The sequence below is a fragment of the Bombyx mandarina genome, chromosome 11 (genome assembly GCF_030267445.1).
Source record: "Bombyx mandarina strain Sakado chromosome 11, ASM3026744v2".
NCBI classification, from domain to species: Eukaryota; Metazoa; Arthropoda; class Insecta; order Lepidoptera; family Bombycidae; genus Bombyx; species Bombyx mandarina.
The window spans coordinates 16,077,601-16,099,526 of NC_143218.1; the positions used below are offsets into that span (position 1 = coordinate 16,077,601).

Sequence of the window (21,926 nt, forward strand, 5' to 3'; positions counted from 1 at the left end):
TGTTATGCGCGCAAACAACAAACATGCCATCCACACTTCGAACTTGTACGCTGAATTATGCCAAATAAGGCAAGTATGTGTGTTGTTTCCGTGGAGCGATGGACGTGTTGAAAGTTGCCGTAATTTATTATTTCCTAAATGCTTCTTACCGGTGCTTGTTATACAAGTACAAATTTACTAAAATACCGAAAAGAAAACGCTGGTGGATGATTACAGGTCATAAGACAGGTCTATACACCACCACCGCAAGCGAGCGAATGACTGTGACTCACCGAAGTGTGGGCAGTCGATGCGCATATTCGCCTTATTCGTGGCCCTTTGAAGTGTGTCAAAAAACCGACAAGTCGACGGATACGCGTATTTGCTATTCGTCCTTATGTGTTATGCGTACGAATAAAGCGAATATTGGCGAATATACTCTCCACACTTCGCCGTATGCGCGTGAATAGCCCGCATAACGAATAGCGAATAGCGCAGTGTGGTTCCGGCATAAGATCAGTCGTCGCGTTTCCATATGTATGTGTATATATCACCTTGTCTATTTCTGCGGTTAGGTAATTGTGCGTTCCAGTTTTTAAGGGTGGGATGGGATAGTCGGTATACGATACAACTAAGAGTTTGACCATATATCACAAATTGACATCGTCCTTGACACTGTCTTGAGTGTCTTAAATCTATGAAGTCGTCGTGGCCTAAAGGATAAGACGCTGGTGTATTTGTACCAAGCGATGCGACTGTGTCGGTTTTCGAATCCCGCTGGCAGGTACCAGTTTTTTCAATTAAATACGTACTTAACAAATGTTCAGGAACGATTTCCACGGTGAAGGAATAACTTTATGTAATTATATTAATAACTTTCTTTAATTACATTTAACCAAACCCGCATAAATTATAATTTCAGTAAGTAATTACTACTTACTTTCTACTTTGATTGCAGTTGTGAGCAATTGAAATAGAATCCATTTAAACTATTTTTTGCTCAATCCGCAAATTGTCTACTGCCGACTATACTTAATGAATAAACAGTTAAAGGTTTTTATTTTTTAATAAAATAAAAACATGCCGTCTAAAACACATTGACTCGCAAAGAATAATATACTGAGGCATGTTCAAATAATGCCTTTAGTCCCGGAAGAAGCAGTCGCAAAGGCTAGACGAACTTACTGCACTATAATAATTGGAAATTAGAAACATTCCTTCCTGCTCACACCCCATACGGCTCTGACACGCGAAAGCGAGACGAATAACGGACCGAACTAAAATTTTAACCCTCACGATGCAACCGGATCAAACGGAATCGATTACGTAATTTTAATTGCTGATTTTAATCTTAACCGTGATCGTAAATACCGAGTTTTAATATAAACTATTGCGTTTTAGAATTTACAATGAGCCGGTGCATCGTAAAAGCTTAGTGTAACTATACATTCTGAGTGTGCATATACTATAATGATTAGTTGAAGAAAATATAATGACTAACGTGTTTAATTACTGCACATCCGGGTGAATGATTCATAGCTTAGCGTTAATTAATATTTTAATATACGTAAATTATGTCTGAGGGCGATTTATATTGTTTTGATATACTTAGTCTGGCCATAAATACTGTTACAATTAAAAATAAACAAAATATTATATTTGAATTTGGAATCTGTCATTTTTATATGATTGCTCATCGAGTTTTCTCATTATGGCGCCAATACATTTTACAATATTTTGCGATATTAAAATGGAGTGGGGTGATAAAGAGAACCGAATCGCTGTGACACAAAGTAGGTATGGAGCCAAATGCAATTTTTAAAACTCTCCATACGCTTGGTATTAGTAAAATGTTTGTGTACCGGGCTATTAATAGGTGCAATGAAACCTCCTCTGTTTGGGACAGAAAAAGATCTGGCCGTCCACGTAGTGTTTGTACGAAAAAGGTGGTCAAAGCAGTAAGGGAAAGAATTCGAAGAAATCCTGTCCGAAAGCAAAAGATTTTATCTTGGGAGATGAAGATAGCACCTAGAACCATGTCGCGTATTTTAAAAGATGACTTAGGACTTGCAGCCTATAAGAGACGTACTGGTCATTTCTTAACTGATAATTTAAAAGAGAATAGGGTGGTAAAATCGAAACAACTACTGAAGCGGTACGCAAAGGGAGGTCATAGAAACATTTTGTTTACGGATGAGAAATTTTTTATAATTGAGCAACATTTTAACAAACAAAATGACCGTATTTATGCTCAAAGCTCTAAGGAAGCTTCCCAATTAGTCGACAGAGTGCAACGTGGGCACTATCCGACTTCAGTGATGGTTTGGTGGGGTATTAGCTATGAAGGAGTGACTGAGCCATACTTTTGTGAAAAAGGTATCAAAACATCGGCACAAGTGTATCAAGATACCATTCTTGAGAAGGTAGTGAAGCCCCTTAACAACACTATGTTCAATAATCAAGAATGGTCCTTCCAGCCAGACTCGGCGCCAGGTCATAAAGCTCGGTCTACGCAGTCTTGGTTGGAAACGAACGTTTCAGACTTCATCAGAGCTGAAGACTGGCCGTCGTCTAGTCCCGATCTTAATCCGCTGGATTATGATTTATGGTCAGTTTTAGAGAGTACGGCTTGCTCTAAACGCCATGATAATTTGGAGTCCCTAAAACAATCCGTACGATTGGCAGTGAAAATTTTTCCCATGGAAAGAGTGCGTGCTTCTATTGATAACTGGCCTCAACGTTTAAAGGACTGTATTGCAACCAATGGAGACCACTTCGAATAAGCTTTTTATACTTTAAATTGTTTTATATTTATGTATTAAACTAACACACTCTAAAAGTAATAAATGTTATGTGCAATAGATTTTTTTTATTTTATTGTAACAGTATTTATGGCTAGTCTAAGTATTATGTAATAATGTACGAGTTTGCGTCCCGCGTGGTCAGTAGTTATGGGAGCCTTAAAACATGAGACCCAAGTGAGGCAAACGACATTCGCGATGTGACGTGTAGGGTTACGAATAGTCCGATCACTTATGACTTGTGACTTGATTTTTTAAGAGTGAAGTCTTACCCACTGAGTTTCTCGCCGGATCTTCTCAGTGGTTCGTGATTTCGATCTGGTAGAAGATTCAGCGAAGTACTGCTCTTGCTAGGGCTAGTGTTAGCAATTCTCTCAGGTTGAGCCCGTGAGCTCACGTACCGGTCCGCGCGAAGTTGGAATCGCCCCGTAGGCAACAAAAGACCTTCCCTTAGGTAGCGAAAAAAAAGTGAAGTCAGAATATAAAGCGAGGAAACTTCGGTCATGCCAGTGTTGCTGTTTTATAAAAATGTGACAACCTGTGACAAGGACGGGGAGAGGGGTTCAAAAGTCCTAAAATTCGTGTGACATAATTTATGGATGGCCCCTAATAGTAAATTCCTAATAATAACAGCTTAATAACATTTTCTAATAGTAACAGTAATTTAGTTGAATTAAAGATGTGGACAAGAAATTTGAAAAGCAAATATAAAACCCGCGCGTCATAATGACAATAAAATTTTGCACAAATTAAAATCAAACATTTGCACATCGATCCGAAACTTTAATTGGATTCTCTTCAAACTGAAACGATTGCAATTAGTCTGTCATCGGAACGTTTAGCTCTTTATTTTATTTTTTATCTGAACGTTTATCGGTGAGTACGTGTTTCATGCACACGATCGTTCAGACAGATGTATCCCGATGTTAATGAGTTAACTTTCGCCGACGACCGAACAAATTAAAATCTAAACGGTAATGCTGCACATCTTTGGGTGCCGCATTCAACCGACAAGTACGTAATTTGCAAAGAAAAATATTTATATATTTATTGAAATAAAATAAAAAATACAGTACCGGTGATATAACGTTTTGTGAGTCCGCACGGGTAGGTACCACCACGCTGCCTATTTCAGCCGTGAAGCAGTAATGTGTTTCGGTTTTAAGGGCGGTGCAGTCGTTGGAACTATACTGAGACCTCAGAACTCATATTTCAAGTTGGGTGGCGCATTTACGTTGTAGATGTCTATGGGCTCCGGTAACCACTTAAAACCAGGTGGGCTGTGAGCTCGTCCACCCGTCTAAGCAATAAATAAAAAAAGTCTGTGTTTTGGAAAACCTCCGAATTTCGTGGGAACTAATAATAATTTAAAAAAATAGTTGTTTCTAACTCAAAGTTTGAGGCGTGTTCGGTTACTTCTATTAAAGCGTATACATCACGGTAGTACGGTACACCTGTATGGCCACGCCTCCGAGAGTGTCCCGACGGTCTGTCTTCCGCGCGACGCCGTCCGTCAGATCCACCACTGCGCGTTCGGTCGTCAAGCGTTCCATACGCTCCTCGATATAAAGTTCTCGTGTTTCACATACAAACTCGACACAGTGCTGTGCGATAAAACTTTTTGTGTTTTGAATTACGAACAGGGAATTAATCGAGGTATATTGTGTATGTATTTTTTTTTTTTAAATATTAAAATGTTTTTTGTTTTTTTTTCGACCTTGAAACGATAAGGTTTGTTGGAACAAAAATGTTTTTTTTTTTTAAGTCAGAGCCGTTTATTAAAAGCGGTCGATAGTGATAAAATGTGTGACGAAGGCCGAGATAAGCTATTTATAAAGTCGTTGATACATATCCCGTTGTTTGAAGTTATCGTTGAGAAATTATTAAAAAAAAAAGCTCTATCACAACTTGTTGCTCTTGTGGGTGGAGTCTAAAGAAATGTTTACGCACGCGTACCACGACTTATCTTTATAATTTACTGTGAAGAGTTTTATTTAAGCATTTTTCAGTATGTATGTACATACGTATGTATGTATGATAATTGAATTCAACTTCTGCCATCTAAAAGTATGCACAGCAAAATGGTGCTTATTAAAAATGGTTATAGGTATGTTTACTAATTATCTAATTACATAGTACAAGAAATTTAGATACAGCGAAATTGAATTTCTTGTCAAGTCTTAAGATTTAAATAACTTTAAGGAATTCGTTGTTACATATTATCCTGTTACTGGCTTCCTAATTTAACAAGTAATGTAATTTCTCGGCTGTTTGAATCAAATTAAAGATTTCAACTTTATAGTACATATCAACGTACAATAAAGATCTTTGTTGATTTGAAAAAAAAAACAAGCTTCAATATTTAAATATCATTTACATCGGGAACTGTTAAAAAAAATGTCATACAAATATTTCGAAGGCACGTCATTAAATATCACTGAGCATCTATTTTGATAGTTCGCAATATGTAAATCAGAATAATACGTACATACATATTTATGTAGTGAATTTTACTATAGCACTGTTTATGAAAGATCGCTTCAAGAGGCATCAAGAGACCCGACCTGGCTGAGCCCTTGCTCGCCCACCTGTTCTGGTAAAACTGGAAAGGCCTCCGGACCACCAGCAATTTCTCAAACATAAAAAAAAACATCAAGAGACAGACACATGGCCAACCAGTCCATGGACACTACAACGCTAATCCCCCCGTACACTTTGAGACACAATGACGAGTTAGACGTCCCTAATGATCAGTTTTATATAAATAAAGACTCATATTGCCTTTTCGCCTATTGTTGATCGAAGCTTTTCGCATTAAAAGTGTGCAATTTCCAAAAATATTCGAAATTGAGTTAATATTAACGTAAACATTTGGTATCACCAGTATTTTTCTCATAAATACTGTCAAAAGAGCGTAGTAGTTGTAGTTTAGTTTTCTTTAGTTTCCTTGTGTTTTGACTACTATTAACAAAATTAATACATAATTTTATCTTACTTTAAAAGACAGATAATGAAACTGGTAAAAAATAAAAATAAAATGCTACAAAGATGATTAATATTAAAAATATTACATTTAAAACTCTCTCCTGTAAAATTAGTAAGTTTTGAGATTATACAGTTTTAATGCGAGAAGACGATAATATGTCAAACGAGAGCGCATAGCATCCATTTAATAAAGTAAGTAGTAGTAGCTAGTGAAATAAAGTAGTAGGTTTGTTAGTATTTATAGGTTGGTTTTTTATGGCCCTTATGGGCAGACGAGCATACGGCCTACCTGATGGTGAGTGGTTACCGTCGCCCACGGACTTCAGCAATGCCAGGGGCAGAGCCAAAGCGCTGCCTACCGTACAACTGTTTCTCTAACTCCTTAATTTCAAACCCATTACTGCTTACTGCTTCGCGGTAGAAGTACCGCCAGTAAAAGACTCTTTACTACCGCTAACACCACCACGATTTAAAGAGAAGAGTTTATGATTTCACCCACGGAATAGATAAATAAGGTTCAGCTACTCCGTGATTTCACCCTTTTGTTTATCACGAAGTAAATAGTTTTTTTTTTCTTTGTTCATATCACCTTAGCTTTATGGAATGTTTATGAATTATTTACACATAGAATAGTGTACTCGACATTTGAATCAATGTTCGATATTTGAAACCATAATCGTTATTTTTTCGCGATTAAATAGGTTCATTCGTACCAAACAATTAAGGTATGTATATGTATGTATAATAGGGAATAGTAAATTACATAAGTCATAGATATTAAATAATCAGACATAGATCAAACCAAACTGTTCGTCACACGATTGTTTGCTTGAAGTGGGAACTGAACTCAGGACTGTTGTCTGTTTGTAGAGATAACAAAACAAAACAACAATATAATGTGAATAGTATTTATTTCAGTATTCTTTGTTTACCGAAATTATACGCACAAACACGATTTCGATTCGGAGAAAGATTTCCCTGATCCTCGTGTCATATAGGAAACTTTAGATATATTTCGGATCATTAAGTACGGAGCGTTTGTTTGTATTAAGTTACTACTAGCAAACAAGGCTTATGATCGCATTAAAAAAATAAAAAAAACCAGTGGCTATTCGGAAGTTGTTTGCTATAAAACAAAGATTTTAGTTACATCAATCGATGTACATTTGGCAAAATATTAATATTCATTGACAGTTTAATCGATTTTTATTAATTTTTTATTTAATATATTTTGTACACACAGCTGTTAGAAAAAACACAACAATAAGGATACAGAGTACAAGGGCACTACTTATTTCATGTTGAAATCTCTTCCAGTAGGCCCGCAAAAGGAAAGAAGAATTAGGGACACAAACCTAGTGCATACAGTAAACATTACATATAATAATATATACATATAAACACATACACACACACACACATACACACATATACTTACTTTATATTATAATACATCGATGTTACGTATTCGTTTATAACTGTTAATTTATAAACACGTTAGGATTTGTATTTCGAATATTATTTAAATTCGGAAAGTCCTTACGTGTTTACGAGTTGCTTGAATTCAAATTCAACATAATTCTTTGAACCGTTAAAAATTACACAATAAATAATAACAGTTGACGTTATGGACAAGTCGTTTCAATAATATAATAGACATACAAGAAATCGATTTAAATTCTATAGCTTTTTAATGGATATGAATGATGTTTGTTATAAAGTTTTGAATTTTTAAACAAATATTTATTAAGCATCCAACAAAAGAGGTTCCGCTTTTTTTGATACTTTTTAAATATCGCTTTTAGACTTATAATGTTGGATTTTTCTGAAATTGGACAATTTATGGTGATGTAATCAATATATTAATCAAAAATAATACTAAGAAATATGTATATTTTTATCTAGACGACACATTGCGTAATGTAATATATAAAAAGAAAATATTGACGCCAAACGTTATTAAAATAAAGTATCAAAATATTATTAAAAAAAAAACAACGATTTGAACAGTAGCGCCAACCTAACATAAATAGAACTTAATTAATCTATAATGAATTATGTATGTAAATAAGCAAAGGCAAACCAGCTTTATAACTTTTTATCATCGGTTCAACCGATTTTCTTTTTTTCTTAGGTTAATTGCTAGATAGTTATTTTTATATTTATAGTTATAATAATTTTTTATAAAAAATAAAGTTATAATTTATAGTTATTTTTCCACTTTTACAAAGAAAAAGTCGATAAGAGACAAAAGATAAGACGAATCTCAATTTTAACATGTAAAAACTAACCAAACGCCATACCATAGTTGACGTTCACAATAAAGTTATTAATCTATCGTCGAAGAATCAAAACTATTGATGGGATGTCTACAATCGATCTTTGAGAGTGTGTGCGTGAATGAGAAACACATATATAGCTTTTTGTCTACTGAACTTGGAGAGAGTAAACTTCGTGCAACTATGAACTTTAAGTAAAAAAGCTAAAAAGCAAGTGCAATAGAACTACATATTTCTAAAAAAATTAATCAAATAACGGATTTCTAAATTGAATTGTTTTGAATTGAATTGTTTTTGATACTTATGTACGTATATCTATAATATATAATTGACAAATTTGTATGTTTATAATGATATTATTGATTTTATTTTTATTTTACATCATAATAATGTATCGAAAAAACACAAGAAAAAGGTACAAAAGAACGACATACATAGCAGATCCGTATAAACGAGTTTAAAGATTTTTATCTATACTAATATACTAATAATATACGATCTATACTATTTACTATTATAATATTATAAAGAGGAAAGATTTGTTTGTTTGTATTGAATAGGCTCCGAAACTACTGAATCGATTTAAAGAATTCTTTCACTGTTTGGAAGCTACACTATTCCCGAATGACATGGGCTATAATATTTAAACAAAAAAAATAGGGATCCTTACTAGAACTACAATAAGGTAACCTAAGGTGTAAAAAAAATTACCTAAAATATGTTTAACTATTATAGTTAAGCCGTATAAGTCAAATATCGTTGAAATTTTTGTTAAAGACCCAAGCGGAGCCGGAGCGGGCCGCTAGTTAAAAAATAAATTCATTCGAATATCGAAATGTAATGATATCCCATGTTTTTGTGCATGCGAATTAGATTAATCTTCGTCAACTGTATGGTAACTTATAATTAAGAACTATCAAAATTTGATTACACCTACGGCACAACGGTTTTTTTTCGATTGTTGTCATTTTACTGCGGAATCCTAAAGTTTTTATTAACATGATGAAAATTCTAAAATTTCACTCATTGTACCAACGTCATAGATATTTGTTGTTGTGAACAATCGTTTGGAATTCCAGAATATGCGCATAAATTGTTATAACTTGAACCGTGTAAATGTTTAGTTGAAGCAGAAAATATTAGTTTTTATTTTGTTTTATGATTTTGTTTCTTGTCTTTGTGACTCCGTTCCTTATTTTCTAATGTAAATGCAGCATTATTAGCTGATGGATTCATAGCTCACCTGATGTGATACAGTTATCGGGACTCATGAGAAGCATAGCGTGGAACCATGAGGTCCAAAGTCACCTTCAAAATCGCATTAACACAGCCACTAGAGTTGACTATTCTAGACTTTTACTGGTGGTAGGACCTCTTGTGAGTCCGCACGGGTAGGTACCATCCCCCTGCCTATTTCTACTATGAAGCAGTAATGCGTTTCGGTTTGAAGGGTGGGGCAGCCGTTGTAACTTTAATTGCGACCTTAGAACTTATATCTCAAGGTGGGTGGCGCATTTACGTTGTGGATGTATATGGGCTCCAGTAATCACTTAACACCGGGTGGGCTGTGAACTCGTCCAGCCATCTAGCAATAAAAAAAAAACTTTACAAAATTTTCGGTGCAATTGACACACGCATACAACATTTTGCATGAACTCTAAATATTTTCACTAAGTCTCCAATACCTTGATCCAACGAACCCCTGTATTGGCATTACGTTGATTTCCATCAGGCACGTGTGGTTCGCATGTCTTTAACCCATCGGTTAATAGTTCTAACGTGACTGGGCTTGGATCGCGGTCTTTAATCTTCGATACCTACTCTTGCGGTTCAGTTGTTGATTTCGCGTTATTTTCCTTTGCCCGTTACTATTTGCCTTGGGGTTTGATTTTAAATTAACAGTTTTTTGTTACGGTGTAGGCAGGTGTATGACCTTGAGGTTAACTTTGTGTTAATTGGTACACCCGTCTCGAGATTAAATGTCAAAGTCTCATTTTTTTATAACAGCTATTGCGCCCTTCAGTCCGTAAGACATGATTGTTTTGCAGCAAACAAAGGCACCAACCTGATGGTACCGACCCGTACGTAATCACAATATACCTGCCCCATTTTTATCATCAGTCGAACTGTTTGGGATTAAATAATCTGGAAAAGCTTGGGCTTGGGTAATCTGGAAAAGCTTGGTATTAAGTGATGATGATAATAAGTTGAATTTTCGTTCTATTTCGGTGGATTGGCAATTTCTTTTATGCATTCTCTTAAGCAAAACATATACAAATCTGAAATTGCGAGAACGCTTACCTTGTGGGTATTATCTTTAATAGAAGAAAATCAAATTATTGTTACTTAAAAAATTCTGAAATCTCCGATGGTCGCAACTACATTACAATGTAATTATTTGCATCCTACACCCCATCGATAAAAATAATAGATATTCTAGTACAGGTCGTGTTTGTTTCTGGCATAAGTTGCGGTAATTTGTGTCGAAGAATTGATAACGATTGATAAAACTGTTGTTACCTTGTAACACAGAGAGCAATAGATGAATGAGGGTAGTTAGCAAAAATGCTACAAACTCTAGCCGAAAATTGTTATTTTCGGTTTTACCCGGTTATAAGTAATTATAAGTAGCGTATGTTAGTCAACAATTAAATAAAAATCCAGTTTTTTACTACAAAGTTTAGTTACAATTATCAACAGTAATTTTAATTTTCAATAAATGTACCGTAGATTGGGGGGAATAGGGACTAGGGATAGAATAGGGACAAATCTGGGTTGTCACAATGCTTTTGTTGAGATTGGTGACCCCATAAGCCAAGGTGGGTCCAATCTACTGTATAATCAATATTTTTTCCAGAGCCACCATGCCTAAAAACCTTAATTACATAACTTTGTTATTAAGCAGTAAAATTTTTCTTCGATTCTTTTTTATATATCCGAAACTTAATATAATTTATTCATAAGACGCCATCAAGAATTAATATAGCATGCGGTGACTTATTGACATGAGCTATTCAATCCAGTATGAAGCCTGATTGATCAATTAAAGTTTCAATTCGATCGCTTTGACGGGAAGTCTTCAATTATAATTATGTTTCATTCGCACTCTTGACATTTGTCGTTTTGTACTTTATTATGAGGAGCATCCGGCTATTTGAGCATCTGCCGCGCTTTTGAGCCATGAATTTTTATGTCATCTTAAGTTTAAGATGCCCGTAGTAGCAGATAAGGAAAATAGTGGGAAAAGGTAACCTTATTTCGAAAGATTCGGAGCGTAATGTGGTTTATGAAGTTTTTCAGTGGCTTAGTGCACTTGCACCGAACGATTGATCTAATCCAGTGTTCCAATCTCCTATGCAGCTATTCCTTTGAACTTGTACACTTGTCTATAAAAACCGATTACGAGGTACGATTATTTCTTCTGTTGCTTTTATATCTTCTATATCTAATCTTTATATCTATCTCCATATAGACTATAACCAATTCAGATAAATAGTTGAATCAAAGATATTCTTTATCATTCTAAATATCCAGAATTATAGGTTTTATTGTATAATTATTTGGGAATCTAATAAATTTATAACGTTTCGCTCATAAATAACTCAAATGGATATTATGCCCGTTCTACGGTATCTTCCGATCCGGCATCAATCTCTCGGCCGAGGTTTGAATTATGTAAATCGTATCAACGGGATGGTCACTATAATTAATAACGCTTTTATTAGCTTCAGACGTATGTATGTTTGTAACGGAATCTTTGAACATGATTTTGACCCCCTTCAAACTCGGATTAACTCGAAATTTGGTATACTTATTAAAAACCGATGACAATTCAATATTTAAAAAAATATTGAAAAAATTTAAATTCAACTAAAAAATGAAAAATAAATAATAGTTTAAAAAAACTAACAAAATACGGTTTTATAGAAAATCCAACTTAAAAATAGAAAATGAATTTTAATAAATATGAATTAACAAATAGTGTAAGAAAAAATGATTTTACTGTAAAAAAAGCGTGGGTTGCTTTTCAGGATATTGTCAAAATAACCCTTCTATTCATATCTGTTCATAAAATATTTATAACTACTGATATCATGCGTATTTTGTTAGTTTTTTTTTTAACTATTATTTATTTTACGTGTTCGATCTATCGGTGCATTTACCGAATTTGATTTATCATTTGTCGGTTCGCGTATGACGTCTCGTGGCGGCTCTTTGTGCGGCGCACCGTCGGCTGACAGGAGATGGATGCCTCGACTTAGTCTGTGCCTTATTGCTGTCGTTTGTTCTTGAATTTATTGGACACGATATAACGGTTCCGATGACGTCGTACTTACAGCAACGTTGGCGACCGTGTCGATGCAGTTAATGGTCTCCTCGTTAGGAATGTGATTTTGTGTAATAGTTCTCATATACAGTACCCGATAACTGTGTACCGGTTCAATTGTTTTGAGCAATCTTAAAGTTTCTTAAAATCGATTTTAATTGGTTTTTAAGTGATCTTAATTGAAAACGAGCCTTTTTTATGTCTTTGGAGGTAAAGGAGAGCATACGTCTCATCTCATGGAAAGTGGTACAATCCACTACCTACCGCTAAGCATCTGTTAGAATCCGGCCATGTAATACTGTTCAGGAAGCACTGGGAGAGTTTATTTCAGAGCCATTTATCATTTATCATTATCATTTATCATTGAAGTCCTCGTGGCCTTAAGGATAAGACGTCCGGTGCATTCGTGTGTAGCGATGCACCGATGTTCGAATCCCGCAGGCGCGTACCAATTTTTCTAATGAAATGCGTACTCAACAAATGTTCACGATTGACTTCCACAGTGAAGGAATAACATCGTGTAATAAAAATCAAATCCGCAAAATTATAATTTGCGTAATTACTGGCGGTAGGACCTCTTGTAGGTCCGCACGGGTAGGTACCACCACCCTGCCTATTTGCGCCGTGAAGCAGTAATTCATTTCGCTTTGAAGGGTGAGGCAGCCGTTGTAACTATACTGATACCTTAGAACTTATATCTTAAAGTGGGTGGCGCATTTACGTTGTAGATGTCTATGGGCTCCGGTAACCACTTAACACCAGGTGGGCTGTGAGCTCGTCCAGCCATCTAAACTTCTTAATTTGTCTCGTTACATAATTATTTCCCACCTTTTTTTTTATTTGTCATTTGTAAGAGATCGCTCTTGGCGATAGGACCGCTAATTGCACTTTTTATTTCTGAATGGTTTGCTTTTGTTTTTGTATTGTTGTACAATAAAGTTTAATATAACTATTCAGAGTGATCTCCATGGAACATACGGTAGAATATCCCAGATACTCCTAAATAGTTACCATCGCTGTTATACCTCGAAAAAAAGATGTGTGGTGTCGTGGGACACCGGATAGGAACAAAGTTCCTTATTATAAAAATATTAATTTTAAGGTCTATTCGAGGTATTAAGAAAATAATTATTCAGGTATACATTTTTTATTATGATTTTTTTATTGATAAAAAAAAGCTACTTTACAAAGTTATCAACTTTTTTTTTTTCACAATGATTTATAAAAAATGTATAATAATAATATACAAAGAAACAGCTATTTATATGAACTAGGGGTCCCGTAGTAGTCGAAATTCGACTATAATTAATTGGAATTGTAAGTTTGTATACTATTATGATTGTATTTTAAACTTCTATAATCACAAATTTCGCCAAGGCTACACTATAAAAAAATATTATCAAAGACAAACAATATTTAATCTATTCTCAATTTGACAGACGTCAAAAACAAAAGTTTGACAATAAATAGTATGCATGCGTGTGTGCGTCACATACATGATATGTGTAGTATGTGTAATGTTTTCTTTATTGATTTACTGTATCTTTTATGCATAATTTAAAAAAAAAATTAGCATAGTGCACTTCTTCTTTATATTCTCTATAAGTGTGGAAAATTTCATACTCCTCCGTCCTCGCAATTTTCGTAAAAAGGGATACAAAGTTTTTGCTTCACATATTAATATATAGATAATGTTATAATAACTAAGCCTAATTATGTTCTATCATAGAAATAATAATAACCGTCATCACGTAGACTATACATTAGACACTGTTAAATCTTACGTTACGGACGTTTTTTCCCGGTTAGGGTACCCCTCCGCATCGTCCCATAAGGAACTTCGTTCCAAAAAACCAGATGCAGTTGAGGTTCAGCTCTAATTCGCCTCGCACTCTGTGTAACGTATAAGCTTTATTCGAAAATCTACACATAAATTGAATACAATTGTATGCAAACAATTTGGCACCGTTTCCCCGTTCATTCGTGGAACGATTTCGTACATCAATACAGGTGGTCGTGTGTTACTTTTCACTTTTATAGCTTCGATATCTCGAAAACATCATAAAATTTTGTTTCCTCTTCGTGACTCTTTAAGTCGAATAAACCACGACGTTCACACATCTAGATTAAAAATACAAGATAAATTACAAGAGAGAGAAAAAAACTGAAATTTGCATCTGAATTATATCGCAACGCTTCGATCTTCACTTCGACGAAAACGATAAAGCAATGAATATGTACTAACTAGCGGTGGCGGTGTTATTTATGATGGCGGCCGATACGATCGGCACGGACTTGTCGCGTCGACTTCAATGCGAAGGTAGTCCACACGTCTCACAACTTTGACTCTTCGTTGAACGGGATAAAGGGGTCCGCGGTTATTGGAAGTCGGAACGCCGGTCGGCGCTCGGCGTGCTCGTCAATCCGCTACGGTCGTCCATCATTCGAAAACGCGAGCGCGTAACTAGCCTTCATTCGAACCGAACAAGAATATCGCGAAGGTTCTAACACCCTTTTCGTTCCCGGCACGACGTTCGTACTGTTATATCCCTAGCCTGTACCGATTAATGCTTACCAAACACCTTACTCATCATAAGCCCTCTCACAGTGATTTCATGAGAACATACAGTCTCAGTTCGGGTCAGATATTCATTGAAGTGAGACGTTTACCAATTTTCCTCACTATCTCTAAATTCTTTTATTATAATTAGTTATTCATTATAAATATTGTGTAGTGTCGAATAAATCTTTTTTTATTTTTAAAAGAGTTCGGCCTTCTCACTTCTAACAGTACGAAGCGTATTCTCTTATTGATAGATCACGAATTTGTATAAGGCATTCATAATGCACGAAATCAAATAAAAATTGGACGCCTACGACGGGCAGGACATGTGGTTCGAATGGAGCAGACCAGAATGCCAAGACAACTGCTCTGTGGCAAACCAGAGGGCCGCAGAAATCGTGGCAGACCCAAACTCTGATGGTTAGATGGCGTGGAGCATGACCTCAAAGCTATCGGTGTCAGGAACTGGAAGGAGAAATCCCTGAACAGAGCAGTCCGGAGAGACATATTGGACCAGGCTAAGGCCCACCCTGGGTTGTAAGGCCTAAGATGCTGATGACTCATAATGCACATTTACGTTTCTCGTATAAGGTGTTCGACCTTACTTATATTGTTAATGCTAAATTCATATTCTTGAATATTATCGTGTCACATTTTAATGTGAATGCACATTGTTATACGTCTTTCACGAGCGTCATCGAGGGAAATAGCTTGAGAGCTCGGTCGAAGCGGCCATCTGATAGTTAGAGTCTGCATAATTGAATAACTAATGTACTTGAGCTCTGGGCCTGTAGTGAGTAGTGACTCTAAACCGGCATAGAAACCCTAACGATTGTCAGATGTTATCACTAGTGACGTTTCAATACAACGTGGATCAATCGATTCCGAAGTTTGACATATGAAAGCACGGAAGCACAGATAAAACGTTTCCTTTCCGGAGAGGTTTTATCGCTCGAATATATCACCTACCGTAAAGAGACTTCCTTTTATGGACCTTACGGCAATTATTTAACAAAAAAAAAAACGAAACGAAGAAGAATTCTAAAGTCGTTTTAAATATTTAACATCTACAACGGGACTGTGAAGACATTGTTCCTAAAGGCGTGTGTGTACGTACGTACGGATATAATAGTCGCACGAGTCTCATAGCGCACCTTGTGTTCGAAAATTTAGCATTTCGCGGAACGACGAGATCTTCGTGAGTGGCTATAGCTTTAGATATTATCTTTTTATTTTCTTTTGCTTAAAACCTTCTAATGAAACAAAATAATGTCAATGACATAATATAATAAAGTTATATTGTCGTCACCGCGTGATGCTGTCGGTCACGGTGAGTCGTACCGATTAAACATGCTCGGTCAATTCCATCGAAAGCTCATCTGTTTCCTTGTCTCGTTCATGATACGCTATCAAATTAAGCGCTAAATGACATCACGAGTGGCCGCCATGAATTCACAATTGAATGCGTTCGTTAATAAACCTTTTTTTATATATTATTATTACGTTTATCTGAATGTTGCAACGACGTCGTGCGGTGGAATTCCTTTAGAGCGCGCCGGCGACGCCTCTCATGACTCTTATGAGATAGGAAAGTGGGCTATTGTCCGTTGTTTTCGTTTTTAGTTTATCATTCTTTAATGTTCTCTGATCAAAAATTGGAATAACACTGATCGTCCGCGTACAGCTTCGCCCGCGCGATCTACATTTAATACGCGTTTGACGTTGGGGCGTGTTATGAAAGGTATCCTTAATTCTTTCTTAAGGTTCAGACTTTTTTTATACGGAATTCAGTCGAAATAGGCTTAGTTGGTATGGATGCGAAAACGTAAGGCACGCAGAGCTATTACTATGGATTATTATTCATACCTCGACTGAACTATTTTGAGATTGCCCTATGAAATGGCGTTCGAAATTTTGAGAGGTTCAAATATGTGCAATAAAAAAAATTAAAAAAAACAACGCATCCACTGTCTGTATCCCAGAACGTGATGCAATGTTTACGATCGGTGCATTTTATCTGTGTGTTTTACGTCCGCGCGTACGCCACCGACGTATGATTAATAGCCTCAAGAACCGAGATAGCGAAGGTGACTGACTACAGCGCTGGTCGGATCGACAATATTGTCTCATTTATTGCTAATGATCTATTCAATATCTAACCGTTATGAGCGCTGTTCGTACATTTCTCTCGGTGTTACGCAACATGACTTTCTATTTTAAACTTATTAAATATTCGCAATTAACATAAACCAATCATCGTTGCGCGTTTTGACATCAACGGGCTATGGTAATGAGCAAAAACGTAACTTTGAAATATAATCGAAAAATTAATTCTTTCTGTGCCAAAGTTAAATTACGTAAGTACATGTTCTGAGTGAACCGTATCGTGGGATATTAAAGAATACTAGAGGGTACCGCAGTAGTCGAAATTCGACTATAATTAATTGGAATTATAAATTTGAACATTATTATGGTTATATTGACAAAGACTTTGAAGTCGTCGTGGCCTAACGGATAAGACGTCCGGTGCATTCGTGTTGAGCGATGCACCGGCGTTCGAATCCCGCAGGCGGGTACCAATTGTTCTAATGAAATACGTACTCAACAAATGTTCACGATTGACTTCCACGGTGAAGGAATAACATCGTGTAATAAAAATGAAACCCGCAAAATTATAATTTGCGTAATTACTGGTGGTAGGACCTCTTGTGAGTCCGCGCGGGTGGGTACCACCACCCTGCCTATTTCTGCCGTGAAGCAGTAATGCGTTTCGGTTTGAAGGGTGGGGCAGCCGTTGTAACTATATGGGAAACTTTAGAACTTGTATCTCAAGGTGGGTGGCGCATTTACGTTGTGGATGTCTATGGGCTCCAGTAACCACTTAACACCAGGTGGGCTGTGAGCTCGTCCACACATCTAAGCAATAAAAAAAAAAAAAAAAAAGACTATTATACTTCTATAATCACAGATTTCACTAAGACTACACTATAGACAAATAATATTAAAGATAAACAGTATTAAGCTATTTTCAATTTGACCACAGTTTTTGACAAACTAAAGTTTGACAAAAAAACAAAGAGTATATATTATACATATGTGTGTGTGTCAAATACATGGCAGTGTGTGTAATGTTTTCTTTATTGATTTAATGTACCTTTTTATGCATTATTTTAAAAAAAAAATGAGCATTGTGCACTCTTTCTCTATATCCTCTATAAGTGTGGGAAATTTTATACTCCTCCGTCCGCGCAATTTTCGTAAAAAGGGATACAAAGTTTTTGCTTCACGTATTAATATATAGATAACATGTTCGTGTTGTATTGATAGAAGATTACAGTTTTTGTTTTTTACATTTTCTAGATCACGTGTATGTATTTTTTTTTTCTAGTTCGTAATTACTCAATGAACCGTGTTGATTTGAAGTGTGTTCTTACATCTACAATGCTGTACGTATTAGTTCGGACTTTCACTAAATTGTTTTGTGTGTTGACCTGTATTAATGTTGCCATAGTGGAACATAACGTTTTCCTTAATAATATACAGTCGCTAGTTTTAGTTAACCAACTGTCAGATTTGAACAGTAATCGATTGCATCCTATATGTTTTACTGGTTATCTTTTACCGGTGGTAGGACCTCATGTGAGTCCGCACGGGTAGGTACCACCACCCCGCCTATTTCTGCCGTGAAGCAGTAACGCGTTTCGGCTTGAAGGGTGGGGCAGCCGTTGTAACTATACTGAGACCTTACAACTTATATCTCAAGGTGGGTGGGTTGTAAATGTCTATGGGCTCCAGTAACCATTTAACACCAGGTGGGCTGTGAGCTCGTCCAAGCATCTAAGCAATAAAAAAAATATTACGATTTTTTAAATACAAACAAAGAGCTTAATAATTCGACGCTTGAAAGGCAAACGTGACTAAGCGACAATAACTGCTTTGTACATAAACGATAGGCAATAACCATATTCAATGCGCAAAAAAAAAATATTTCTAGGTCTATTAAAATCATTTCAATCCTACAGCTACTAGCTAGATTCTACCACAGCTAGATTCGTTAAAATAATTTTTTTTTTCTGGTATTACAACTTTAAATTAGTCTACTGTAAAGTTCACGCATTGTCGCTTAGTCACGTTTGCCTTTCAAGCGTCGATATGCTCTCTCAAATTTATCTACACAAATATGTACATACATAATTATAGCGCCTTTTCGCATTAAAAGATTAAAAGTGTACAATTTCCAAAAATATTCGAAATTGAGTTAATATGCGTAAACATTTGGTATCGCCAGTATTTTTCTCAGAAATACTGTCAAAAGAGCGTAGTTTCGTTTTAGTTTTAGTGTTTTTAGTTTACCTATGTTTTAACTACTATTAACAAAATTAATACATAATTTTATCTTACTTTAAAAGACAGATAATGTCACTGGTAAAAAATAAAAATAAAATGTTGCAAAGATGATTAATATTAAAAATATTACATGTTTTAAACACTCTCCTTTAAAATTAGTAAGTTTTGAGATTATACAGTTTTAGTGCGAGAAAACTTCTGTGGGTTTGTCAGATATTCTGTGCGGAGTTGCTGTAATTAAGCCGTAGGCAGTGGCTTGTCTCAAATTATCGGCAACCACAAGTGATATGAAACTGTGTCGTCTTTTACTAACACTGGCATTAAAAAAAAGCTTATTGCTTAAGTTCATTTGTTATCTCTCTTTTAAAATTCCAATGCCTAGCATTACGTCATAGCCCGGAACTGCTGCGCTAATCCATATCGCCAATGATTTGTCCTGCTGTGTACCATAAGGCTATTCAATGAACTCATCTCCGCGGTGTTATCTAAGCGCCACGACTGTCTTCAGATTAGTTTTCAAATGCCAAGGGCATCTTTCCCCTCGCATTGTTGATGTCAATTGAAGATGATGTCTGAAGGCAATAGTAAAAAAATTTCTATGTTAGTTTGCTCATTCGTGTTCTATACGTTTGCGATCTTCTGATTGAATATGTTTTGTACGGTAATGTTGTTTTTGGAATTTGAAGAAAAGTTTCTGGTTGTTTTTAAATAAACGATCCTGTTATTGATTGAAAGTGTTCACCGTATTGAATATACATAATGTAACTGTTAATCAATGAAACCTTGGTAACATTCGTTTATGTACATATTCACGTCGATATGAACAAAGTTCACTCATCATCATTATCCTGCCCTTCTCCCAGTTACCTGGGGTCGGCGCAATATGTTTTCTCCTTCCATACTCTTCTATCATATACCATTTCTTCGCTCACTCCCCTCTTACCAATATCGTCTTTCACGCAATCCATCCATTTCTTCTTAGGTCTATCTCTTCCTCTATATCCTTCCACATTCATTGTTAACATTTTCTTATTAACCTCATTTTCATTACGTCTCATCACATGTCCATACCATCCCAAACGCGCACTTCTCAGCTTTTCTGTCACAGGTGCCCCTTTCAGACTTCCTCTAACATATTCATTCCAAACAACAACAAACAAAGTTCACTATGAGATCGAATTTGGATTGCTTTGCGGTTTTTTCGTCACCAATAACACCGGCTTATCTCGTTTCTCGGAATTGAAGACCGACTCGAGTTGTTTTTTTTTTTTTGCAATACACTCATGCTTTAGTTTATTTTGAGGGTTTAATTTACGAGTTTTCACATCAGTGGTCTGATAACACAAGTGCCTAACGTTACTTATTTTTTGCTCTCACAATATGAATTCTTGAACTGAAATATGTATGTCGTTTTTTTAAGACAAAGTTACATCTAATTGTTTTCGTTTATCAATTTTATTTATATGTCAATTTTTTTTATTTTTTTTATTTAATATATTTTGTACACACAGCTGTTAGAAAAGACACGTCAATAAGGATACAGAGTACAAGGGCACTACTTATTTCATGCTGAAATCTCTTCCAGTAGGCCCGCAAAAGGAAAGAAGAATTAAGAACACAAACCTATCATTTATCAATCAATATATCAATATATATGTCAATATTACATCTAATTGATCTAATTTATTAGATCAAACTAAGATCTAACTAAGATCGCCTCTTTGGTCACCCTATCTACATGCACGTGTTTTGTATAACATAACATAAAGCATACGTATTTGTTTTCTTTCAGATTCGAACACGCGTCGTTTGACTCGTCATTCTGCGTAAAACATAGGATAAATGTAAGTTCTTTCATTGATTTTGTTATGTTTTTTTTTTTTTTTTTTTTTTTCCACAGGAGAAAATCGCCGTATCCCCACCCGCACGGCAGGTGGGGTATGTGGGAGTCGAACCTCACTAAAAACTCCTGCCGCTCACAGCCGGCGCCCTACCCCGGACCGGGTGGGAACCCAGTCGGAGTTATTGAGACGGCGGGACAGGGTTTACGCAGAGCACATTACATCCATCCCGCCGTCCCCCAGACGCCGGACCGGCGGCCGCCAGCAACATGACCGCCGGTTCCCTCGGTCGACGGGCCAAGAGCCCGATTGATAGCGCCGCGCTACACCTTCCCCCGGAGCGGTCGGGGGAACGCGACCTACCACGCCGCCCCACGCCTAAGCTCCTCCCCGCACAAAACGGGTGGAGCCCGAAGCTCTTAGGGGGCCGGGTTACGGACGAGACCCCGGTCCCGACCCCCTGCTCGGCGGCGGCGGGTTTCTGCGTAGTGAGGAGAGCTTTGCCTCACTCGCCCCGCCGCCTCCTTCTGCGAGATGGTGCACTCGCAGAAGTCGAGCATAGCCTTCCAGGACTCGTCACCGCCAAGCATCGACGCCACGACGCCAGGCAGCGACAAGTCCGGTCCTATCTTTGCGACCAGGACACGGCGCTGCACCTCCCAAGCGGGGCAGACAGCGAGCGTATGCTCCGCCGTGTCCAGGTCGTGTCCACAATGGTGGCACCTCGTCGTCGGCTCAGCTCCTATCCGGTGCAGATACTTTCCGAAGCATCCGTGCCCAGTCAGCACCTGCACCAGACGGAAG

The 21,926-nt window shown here is 36.6% G+C and overlaps 1 protein-coding gene across 3 annotated transcripts in view; it reads left to right on the plus strand.

The window, feature by feature from the left end:
• The window catches only part of Ntan1 (N-terminal amidohydrolase 1), a 121,256-nt gene that overhangs the window by 45,381 nt on the left and 53,949 nt on the right, over window positions 1-21,926 (plus strand). The window contains exons 1-2 of one of the 3 annotated variants that reach the window (XM_028172110.2): window positions 4,296-4,445; window positions 21,074-21,125. The gene's annotated coding sequence lies outside the window, so the exon portion shown is untranslated. Of the gene's footprint in view, window positions 1-4,295; window positions 4,446-21,073; window positions 21,126-21,926 lie in introns of those variants that run through there. The other 2 variants (XM_089731094.1, XM_089731093.1) reach the window with 2 other exon arrangements.